General features: G+C 54.0%; 1 long non-coding RNA gene across 1 annotated transcript; it reads left to right on the top strand.

The window, feature by feature from the left end:
* The first annotated feature begins 276 nt into the window (after window positions 1–276).
* On the top strand, window positions 277–1,086 carry LOC142076390 (uncharacterized). Its single transcript, XR_012671181.1, has 3 exons — window positions 277–380; window positions 701–760; window positions 908–1,086. It is a non-coding gene; the product is annotated as an uncharacterized LOC142076390 (long non-coding RNA).
* The last annotated feature ends 9,061 nt before the right edge of the window (window positions 1,087–10,147 follow it).

The following is a 10,147-nucleotide window of genomic DNA, read 5'->3' as shown; positions in this document are numbered from 1 at the left end:
ACACAGCAGACCTGGAGGATTGGAGAGTGCTTGGTGAGGACAAGCCCCAGGGCCTGGGGACTGAGGCCCACCTGGGCCTTGCAGTGGGATGGAGGGGTCTCAGCACCCGTGGGACCCCTCTGCCTGTGGCTCTCTCTCAAACTCACTCCCACAGGGCTCCTGGCCGGGAGAGGGGAACGGCCTGGGGGGGAAGGGGAAAGGGGGTGCTGGGAGGAGGGACTGGTCCGGCCAACTGGGCAGGGACTGTGACATGCCCATACCCTCGTGCTCTCTCCAGCTGGCGCAGGACAGGAGCAGGGCTGAAGAATACTGTCATCAGAGCCTGCCATACCTGAAGGACGCTCAGGCCACCCTGCGAGAGGCGGCCGTGAGGTTCATTGGTGAGCCACAGCCCCCGGGGTCCCTCTTTTGGCAGCCTGGCCCCACTCCCTGCCGCTGCGCTGGCAGCAAGGAGCAGCCCTGTGGCTGCCAGAGCCCCGGCCCCCCCGTGCAGGGCCTTGGCCTCCCCCTCCCAGCCCTGGCTGCCCACGCAGGTGGGCTTGGTGGCCGCCTTGCTCAGTCCCACCCCCTCGGCCACTGGTCTTCCCTGGGGTCAGCCCTGACCAGGGGCAGGAGGGCGTGCAGCCCAGCCGGCAGGGCCGGGGGCTGTGCTGCTGGGAGCATGCTGGGGGGCAGGGGTCTGACGACGCTCTGTGCCTAGGGCTTGCCGTGCGGCCCCTGAGGGACCAAAGCAGGGAGAAGCTGTCTGAGATCTGCAGCGGTGAGTAGGGGCTGGTGGGGCAGGGGACAGAGCCTGGGCAGGTAGCTGCCATGCCGTGCCCTGCTCCAGGGAAACGCTTCGGGGGCGTTTGGGCCATTCCTGCGCAGACACGGCGGTTCATCTGGGCTCTGTTTCTTCCTGTCGCAGCCCTTCAGACCTTGGAGAAAGACAGCGACCCCTCCATCCGTTCCCTGATAGCTCAGACTGTCCTCCTGCTGGGCTCTCCGAGGGAGCAGCCAAGATGAGGACGCACCCTGCGAGCACTGTGCTGCTGGTGCTGCTAAGGCAGGCGGAGGTGCAGCTTTCCTCAGGAAAATGGCTGTAGTTTAATAAAGCTGCAGCAAGAAGCCCAAACCCATGGTGTCCTTCAGATGTGGAGCGCCCTGAGCGTGCTGAGCAGACAGCGTCATTCCTGGCCTCTCCCGCTGCCTGCAGGACAGCTGCCCCCTCAGCACGCCCTGGCCCCAGCCTTGTTTTACAAGTTCACCCCTCGGTGAGGCTTTCCCCAGAAGCAGCCACGTTTGTTCACCCCCTGGGGAAGCCTTTTCTTTAGGGAGGCAGAGGGCAAAGGGGAAATGGCAGCCCCCGAAGGAATCAGCGTTGCCCGGAGAGCTGCCTGACGCCCACGCTTCCCGGCAGCTCATGGCAGCACAGCACCCACTGACCCAGGGTGTCCCTGTACCAAAGCCTCAGCTGCTCGGGGGAGGGCAGGGGAGGGGAGGTGCTTATCCCAACCTGCCCCTCCAGAGACATACCAGGGCAAGAAAAGGTGCCCACTCTCTGCCAAGCTTACGAGTTGTCGTTCATCCTGGTATTCAGAGGTGGCCGCCTTTGCCACACTCTGGGCTTGCACGTCCTTGATGTGAGCCAGGGGAGGAGTTTCCCTGCGGAGAGAAAGGAGCTGTGCCCCCGCGGCCTGCCCCATCTCCTCTGGGGTGCTGCGACCGGGCTCCCAGCCCTGTGGGCAGCCGGGAAGCTCTGGCCGTGCCCAGTGCCATCAGCCAGGCAGTGGGGCCACGTGCGCCAGACGCTCCGTGGCCACCTCCGGAAGCCTCAGCAGCAGAGAGCTCTTCACCGCCCTGGCCAGCAGTTCCCTGCTCTGGCACCAAGCCCAGGCCGTCCCCTTGGGTCCTTGGGAAACCTCTGCTCTGCCGGCACGAGGTGGCCGGTGCTTCAGCAGGGAGAGGAGATGACGGGCTGGAGCCCCAGGGACGCCTCGTCACTCCGCTCTCTCCAGCAGCAGCAGCGCCATCAAACCTCGTCTGTGCTGGAGTCCAGCCCTCCTGTCACACCTGCATTTTCAAGAACAGCAACGCCTGTGACCCAGCAGCTTTGTCTCCAGCACCGTCTTGAGTTTCCATCAGGCACCCAGAGGCTGTCAGAGCAGGAGGGAATTATTGCGTGGTCCAGAGCCCCCGAATCACGGGCTCGTTACCACACAGTTAAAGGCTTTGGGAAAAACCTACAAAGCCCAAATGTTTCTGTTTATACCCAGTTCCAGAACGTGGAGGAAGAGGACCTCTTCCTTTCAGACATACCTTGCTATTTTAGTCAAGGTGTAGTTTTAGCTCCCACCGCATACTTCTCCTAAAAATGGTGTGTTTCTACAGCCTACTTCTTCTACCAGTGTTTGCCCTAAAAAAGGAACAAAAAGACCAACTAGCAACAAGCACAAACAAAAGCTTAAGAACCCTGTTATGCCCAAAACAACACAGGTTTTGCAGTATGGACAAAGCCTTCCAGATTGAAATGAAGGAATCTTATAAAACAGACAACTCAGCAGTAAAACATAACGCTAAAGGAGCGTGATACCCAGCAAGCACACATGCTGCAGAGAAGCGGTAGAAAGTGCTGTAAGACAAAAACATTTACCTTCGCTAGTGTGGTTTTGTCGTGCTCTCCCAGTGACGAGATTTCACTGGAGAAAATGAGCCAATGTTTCAACTGACATGAATAGAACAGAACAGAACAGAACAGAATATTTCGGTTGGAAGGGACACAACAACGATCATCCAGTTCAACTGCCTGGCCGCTTCAGGGCTGACCAAAAGGTAAAGCGTGTTATTAAGGGCATTGTCCAAATGCGTTTCCTAAACACCGACAGGAATGGGCATCGACCACCTCTCCAGTAAGCCTGTTCCAGGATTTGACAGCCCTCTCTGTAAAGAAATGCTTCCTAATGTCAACGCTAACTCTATTTTATGAGTCCTTTCAGAGCACCACCGGCACCCAGCTCCCTGGCCCAGCTGGGGTACTCGAGCCCATTTGGCTGAAAGGCTCCTCTGCCTTATTGTCCCTTCCCGCAGCTTCGCGTCCCTTCTGGGTGGCCGTAATGCAGTTTTCCCAATGGGATGGTCTGGAATCACAGGTCTGCCTCCCCTTTTTTGCTCATCACTCTCACTGCTAAATGCCTTGCCGGACTGACAGCTCTTGTCCCAGGGGGAAACACGGAACTCAAGGCACTGCCCAGCCTGAGGGCTTGGCAAACATGACCATCACGGGGTCTGCAGCTCCGGTCCGTGGCTCCAGAAGCACCTGGAAGGGCAGCCCAGCATTGGCGCCCGAAACGCAGCAGCTATCGGCAAGGCGCTAATGGCAATTTCTGCACTCGAGGGAATGACACGTGAGCCAGGGTAGCGGCTTTCCTAGATTTCTTCTTCTGAGGTGTTGGTGATGCTGGGCCAGTGCTTGAGCCTGGCAAAGAGGATGGACCTGTGGGCGAAACGCTCTGTGCAACTACAAACTATGGTCTGAAGTCCTCAGCAAAGACCTGGCTGTCCACCCTGACTCTTCGCTGTCAGGTTTGTCAGGCTGTGGAGCTCCACAGCAGCCGCCAGTGCCCGGTGGGCACAGAAGAGGACTCTTCAGCCAGGGGAGCAGTCGCTGGCACTCGGCAGCTTGGTGCCGGCACAGAAAGGCTGCTGAGCTGTCAGGGTGGCAGCCACCACGGGGAGCCCTAAGGGAAGGGGCTTCTCCACTTAGCGCAGGTGAGTAATTTTCATGGATGTGAGTAAAATAAATGTTTCCCATTAACATTACAACAAGAGATGGATACATAGTCCTGTTCTGCAGCTATGTTTTGGGGGTGGTTTGTTTTTGTAAATACTTTCCCAAAGACTTTCTCAGGTGGCTATTAGATTGCAAAGAAATGCTTACAATCATCATCAGTAGTAGTATTATGCCAGTGTCATCACCACCACAATTACCAGTCAAAACCTCAACAGCTCCGTTGTAGAAGGTCCCAGAGAAACTGCCAGAAAGAGCATTTCCAGCTGATGAGCATTTCCAGTCCTGAGAAATAGACCATAGAACTGTTCCTTGAAGAGATACTGCAGCTACTCCACATTAGGTGCTACTGTTTGTATAAAAAGTCAATGTTACAACACTCAAGGCAAGCTCTTAGAGAAGGGGTGGGCGATTTCACTTCACAATATCTTGAAGCAAGTTGATTTGACCCACCTACACCTTCTCACCCACCCACGGACAAGAACCACACCACGAGCATGCACGTGGTCTGCTCAGCACCACTTGGGTGCAACACGGAGATGTTTAGCAATTCTACAGCCTATGGTTTGTTTTCGCAATTTCCTAGCGTTACAGGCTTTTTTGCTGGTGGGATAGCAGGAAAAGCGGTGACATATGGGGTGCTGGAGCCTTGTTGCCATCCTGTTCTTGTCATCTCCTGCCGATGGATCATCTGTAATTAGCAGCGGGCAGGACAATTATTCTTGGTGGAAGCAACACATTCCTCAATTTTACTGAAGACCGGCTAAGCCTACAAAATTAAGGCCGATGAAACTGGAAGAAATGTAACAGGTCTAATTCCGACCCAGAGCAGACCAATAATGCCCAAGTCTCTTCAACAGAAATAGTTGGCTTTATAACAGCTGTTACTGGGAATCGGCTTCACCAGTCCCCCTTCACAGGAGGTGGCTGCAGAGCAAGGGATGATGTGCCCAGAGCAGCAGTGGAGGGTCCTGGCTGGTCGGAGCCCACGTCCGATTTCCAAAGCCGGGCTCATTGCCGTACCCCTTGAAAAGAATTCTTCCAATTCATTTCCTAACAGTGCGTAGTATTCAAGACATCACCAAGAAGATGAAGTCTCCCACAGTTTAAGTGTATCTTTTATTGCCACGGATGGAGAGTCCATAGCCTCCGTGGGGAGGGAAGTGAAGAGGAAATTCAAACTGCACCCGCTCAGCCATGGCCACTCGTGACCAGGGAATGATCTGGCACGGAGGGCAAGAGGACCCAACTGCAGAAGGGCTTCAGGGATGCCAGGGACAGAGGGACTCCATGTCAGGGAGCGAAGTTTCCCTTGGTGATGAGATGAGAAAGGCCACGGCGTTGTCTTGGAGCAATGGTGCAGGGCAGATGCCTTGGGCAGCAGAGCTGGCGCTGGGGGGGGGAACCCAAGGCTGGGCTGAGGCGCCCCATGATGATGCTCACAGCACCCCCATGATGATGCTCACAGGATTGGTGCAGGTCAACCAAAAAGGCATATAAGGTACGTAAGGAATATATAACGCATTGGCTTGTGATGCATCTCTGCAGACTACTGCTTACGGCGGTAGGACCCTGCCCGATGCGTCGCTCAATTAAATCGTTTTCTATTTAGCACAAATGTGTGTTTAATTTGCTTCAATAGGTAGAAAGACCAGCCAAGGACCCAGGGTGCTCTGGAGGGCAGCAGCATCCCCTATAAGCAGTACCCCCAGTGACCCACCCAGTCCCAGAAAACAAGACTATTGAAAAGATACATGCACTGGGAGTTAATGGGGAGGATCCTGATACTGATTATGACAACGAACCTTTCGCCCCTGCCCCAGCAACACCGTTACATGAGCCTAATCTGGATGAGATACCCTGTTATTAAAACAACCCCCAGCTTCTGCCAGAGCAGCAGGAGATGCCCCCCGCCCCGCCACCTCGGGTTACAACCACCATTGTGTCATATAGAATATAATGGAATGGAATGGAATGGAATGGAATGGAATGGAATATTTCAATTCTCTTCAATAATAGATGCTGTTAGACAACTGGAAGAACCGCAGGAATACAACCTTCCTCCTCCTTGGGCTGGCTGGGTGGATGCTGAGCGTGGCCTTAATGCGACATGGGGGAACCCACGACTGGAAGACCACGATGGCTCGAGGGCTGCAGAAGTGGATGGCCTTTATGGGAACCCCTGGGATGGTGGTCCATCGGAAGGAAGCGTGGGTAAGGATGGTCCCTGTCCTGGTTCCGGCTGGGACAGAGTTAACTTTCTTCCCAGTAGCTTGGGGGGTATGCTGGCTTTTGGGATTGGTGCGAGAGGAGCCTTGATGGCCCATTAATGCTTTGGCTGTTGCTGGGTGATGTTTGCACCGGGGCGGGGGGGAGCACAGCCGGGGTGGTGGACCCAGCTGGCCAATGGGGTATTCTGTACCATGTGACATCATGCTCAGTATAAAACCGGGGGGGGGGGGGGGGGGCGGCCTCATCCCCCCGTTCATGACACGCGGTCGGCAGTGGTGAGCAGTTGGCTTTGTGCATTGCCTGCTTTGTGTATTCTGTTATTGTTGTTGTTCTCATTGTTATTCTGTTCTACTTTGTTCTATTTCAATTATTAAACTGTTTTTATCTCAACCCGGGAGTTTTCCTACTTGTGCCCTCCCGATTCTCTCCCCCATCCCACCGGTGCGGGGGAGTGAGCGAGCGGCTGCGTGGGGTTTATTTGCTGGCTGGGGTTAAACCACGACGGTCCTTTTTGGCGCCCAACGTGGGGCAGTGAAGGGTTGAGATAACGACAGATTATTTAGAGCATATTAAGGAATTTATATCTGGTAACATATTAATTTGTTCTGCACCATGCTCCTGTTTTTACTGTACCTGTTAAAGATTGGAGTTGGGTTTTGTAGTCTGCTGTGCTCTGCCGTGATTAATGATGTTTTGCCTGGGAGATTTGTTACTAAAACGCTGGCATTGGGGGTTATTTGGTATTTGGGATTCGTAATGAAGCCGTTTCTGCATTTCGGGTACCACCTCATGGAGACCATTAGCAATTATACCTTTTCCTCCGAGAGATTTTTTATGGAGGAAATAGAGAATGGCACCCTCGCTACCTTCCTCTATGATGTCATCTCCTTTGTTAAAATAACTTGCCAGTACCTTGAACATCCCTGGGTAGTTAAGATACATCTATTGGTGCTCCTTGCGAATATTGTTGTGGTTTTATCCAAGGTTAGTAAGCAATTTAAGAACATCATCCAGAGATCTGCCCCAAGGCTGGATAGTTATGAGTGGCAGGGCGAGTGGGATAGCATGGGCAAATGCCTAGGGCGATGGGCACCCCCAGTGCTCTGGAACTTCACCCCTGAACAAGTGCAGAACCCTGAAAAATTAGTAGAATATTTGGAAGAAGTATGCTGTCACCCTGGCCATTCCAGGGAGACGCAAATCACTGCAATGTGCTGGGGCCTGGCCCACGCCTCCCGAGCCCTGTTTAACACCACTCAGAACCCCCAAGGGGAAGGAAACGTCTCTGCAGCTGATGACAAAGCAACAGGCCCTGTGGCTACCCCACCCCCCATGGCAAGCACAGCGGCTCCCTCGCCCCCCAGGGCAGGCACGGCAGCTACTCCGCCCCCTGCGACAGAGAACCAACCTGTGCCGGTATCAGTCGCCCCTATACAAAAAAGAAAATGCACAAGAAAATCAGCTCGTCTAGTAAGGGATGAAGATGAACCAGGGCCATCACGAGAACAGGAGGAGGAGGAGGCAGAACCCGTAAATGAGATGGTGACCACCCGATCCCTATCTCTGGGTGAGCTGCGAGATATGCGAAAAGACTTCAGCCGTCGTCCAGGCGAGCACATTGTCACCTGGCTGCTCCGATGCTGGGATAACGGGGCCAGTAGCCTGGAATTAGAGGGTAGGGAAGCCAAGCAGCTGGGATCCCTTTCTAGGGAAGGGGGCATTGACAAAGCGATTGGACAAGGGGCACAAGTCCTCAGCCTCTGGAGGCGACTGCTGTCAGGTGTGAAGGAAAGGTATCCCTTCAAGGAAGATGTTATATGCCACCCAGGCAAGTGGACCACCATGGAGAGAGGTATCCAGTACCTGAGAGAACTAGGCGTGCTGGAGGTAGTTTATAGTGACCTGGACGATGTCCGAACACCCAAAGATCCAGATGAAGTCCAGTGCACGCGACCGATGTGGCGGAAATTAGTACGGAGCGCACCAGCGTCGTATGCCAATTCGTTGGCAGTACTGTGCTGGAAAGAGGAAGAAGCACCAACGGTGGATGTTGTGGTTAGCAATCTCCGGGAATACGAAGGAAGTGTCTCCTCCTCCCTTGTCTCAGCTGTGGAGAAACTGTCCCGGAAGGTCCAGCAACTCGAAGAAGATAGGTCCTATTCTCCACCTGTATGGACCAGTACCTCAGCCATTAAGAGTCAGCGTTCTTCTGCTCAAGAGAGAGGATATCGAAAGTACACACCACGGGGCACCCTGTGGTTTTACCTGCGTGACCACGGAGAGGACATGAGGCAGTGGGATGGAAAACCTACCTTGACCCTAGAGGCACGTGTACGTGAGTTGCAAGGAAAAACAATCACACAAGGGGGTTCTCCCAGGAAAAATGCTGCTCCAGTTTTCAGGAAAAACCTGTCTCACGACGGTCCAGTTTCCAGTGAACAGTTCCCCAGACAGAGTAGAAGGGCTGGTCTTACTTTGAATTGTAATGAAGGAATTCTTGACTCACGTTTGCAAGAAGTGAGAAGCGGATACTATGACCAGGACTAGAGGGGCCCTGCCTCCGGCCAGGTGGAGGAAAGGGGCAAGTGGGTTTACTGGACTGTGTGGATTCGATGGCCTGGCACATCAGAGCCACAGGAGTATAAGGCTCTCGTAGACACCGGTGCACAGTGTACCCTGATGCCATCAGGCTATAAAGGGGCAGAACCCATCTGTATTTCTGGAGTGACAGGGGGATCCCAAGAGTTAACTGTGTTGGAGGCCGAAGTGAGCCTGACCGGGAATGAGTGGCAGAAGCACCCCCTTGTGACTGGCCCAGAGGCTCCGTGCATCCTTGGCATAGACTATCTCAGGAGAGGGTATTTCAAGGACCCAAAAGGTCCACCAAAGGTGGGCTTTTGGTATAGCTGCCCTGGAGACGGAGGAAATTAAACAGCTGTCCACCTTGCCTCGTCTCTCGGAGGACCCTTCTGTTGTGGGGTTCTTGAGGGTTGAAGAACAACAGGTACCAATCGCTACCACAACAGTGCACCGGCGGCAATACCGCACCAACCGAGACTCCCTGATCCCCATCCATGAGCTGATTCGTTGACTGGAGAGCCAAGGAGTGATCAGCAAGACTCGCTCACCCTTCAACAGTCCCATATGGCCAGTGCGAAAGTCTAATGGAGAGTGGAGACTAACAGTAGACTACCGTGGCCTGAACGAAGTGACGCCACCACTGAGTGCTGCCGTGCCGGACATGCTAGAACTTCAATACGAACTGGAGTCAAAGGCAGCCAAGTGGTACGCCACCATTGACATCGCTAATACGTTCTTCTCCATCCCTTTGGCAGCAGAGTGCAGGCCACAGTTTGCTTTCACTTGGAGGGGCGTCCAGTACACCTGGAACCGACTGCCCCAGGGGTGGAAACACAGCCCTACCATTTGCCATGGACTAATCCACACCGCACTGGAACAGGGTGAGGCTCCAGAACACCTGCAATACATTGACGACATCATCGTGTGGGGCAACACAGCAGAAGAAGTTTTTGAGAAAGGGGAGAGAATAATTCAAATCCTTCTGAAGGCCGGTTTTGCCATAAAACAAAGTAAGGTCAAGGGACCTGCACAGGAGATCCAGTTTTTAGGAATAAAATGGCAAGATGGACGTCGTCAGATCCCAATGGATGTGATCAACAAAATAACAGCCATGTCCCCACCGACTAGCAAAAGGGAAACACAAGCTTTCTTAGGCGTTGTGGGCTTTTGGAGAATGCATATTCCAGATTACAGCCTGATTGTAAGCCCTCTCTATCAAGTGACTCGGAAGAAGAACGATTTCAAATGGGGCCCTGAGCAACAACAAGCCTTTGAACAAATTAAACGGGAGATAGTTCATGCAGTAGCCCTTGGGCCAGTCCGGGCAGGACAAGATGTGAAGAATGTGCTCTACACCGCAGCCGGGGAGAATGGCCCTACCTGGAGCCTCTGGCAGAAAGCGCCAGGGGAGACTCGAGGTCGACCCGTAGGGTTCTGGAGTCGGGGATACAGAGGATCCGAGGCCCGCTACACTCCAACTGAGAAGGAGATATTGGCAGCATATGAAGGGGTTCGAGCTGCTTCGGAAGTGGTTGGTACTGAAGCACAGCTCCTCCTGGCACCCCGACT

This window comes from Calonectris borealis, unplaced genomic scaffold (genome assembly GCF_964195595.1).
Source record: "Calonectris borealis unplaced genomic scaffold, bCalBor7.hap1.2 HAP1_SCAFFOLD_45, whole genome shotgun sequence".
In the NCBI taxonomy this organism is placed as follows: Eukaryota; Metazoa; Chordata; class Aves; order Procellariiformes; family Procellariidae; genus Calonectris; species Calonectris borealis.
The sequence above is the reverse complement of the archived record's forward strand: the minus strand, read 5'-3'. Positions and strand labels throughout refer to the sequence as shown.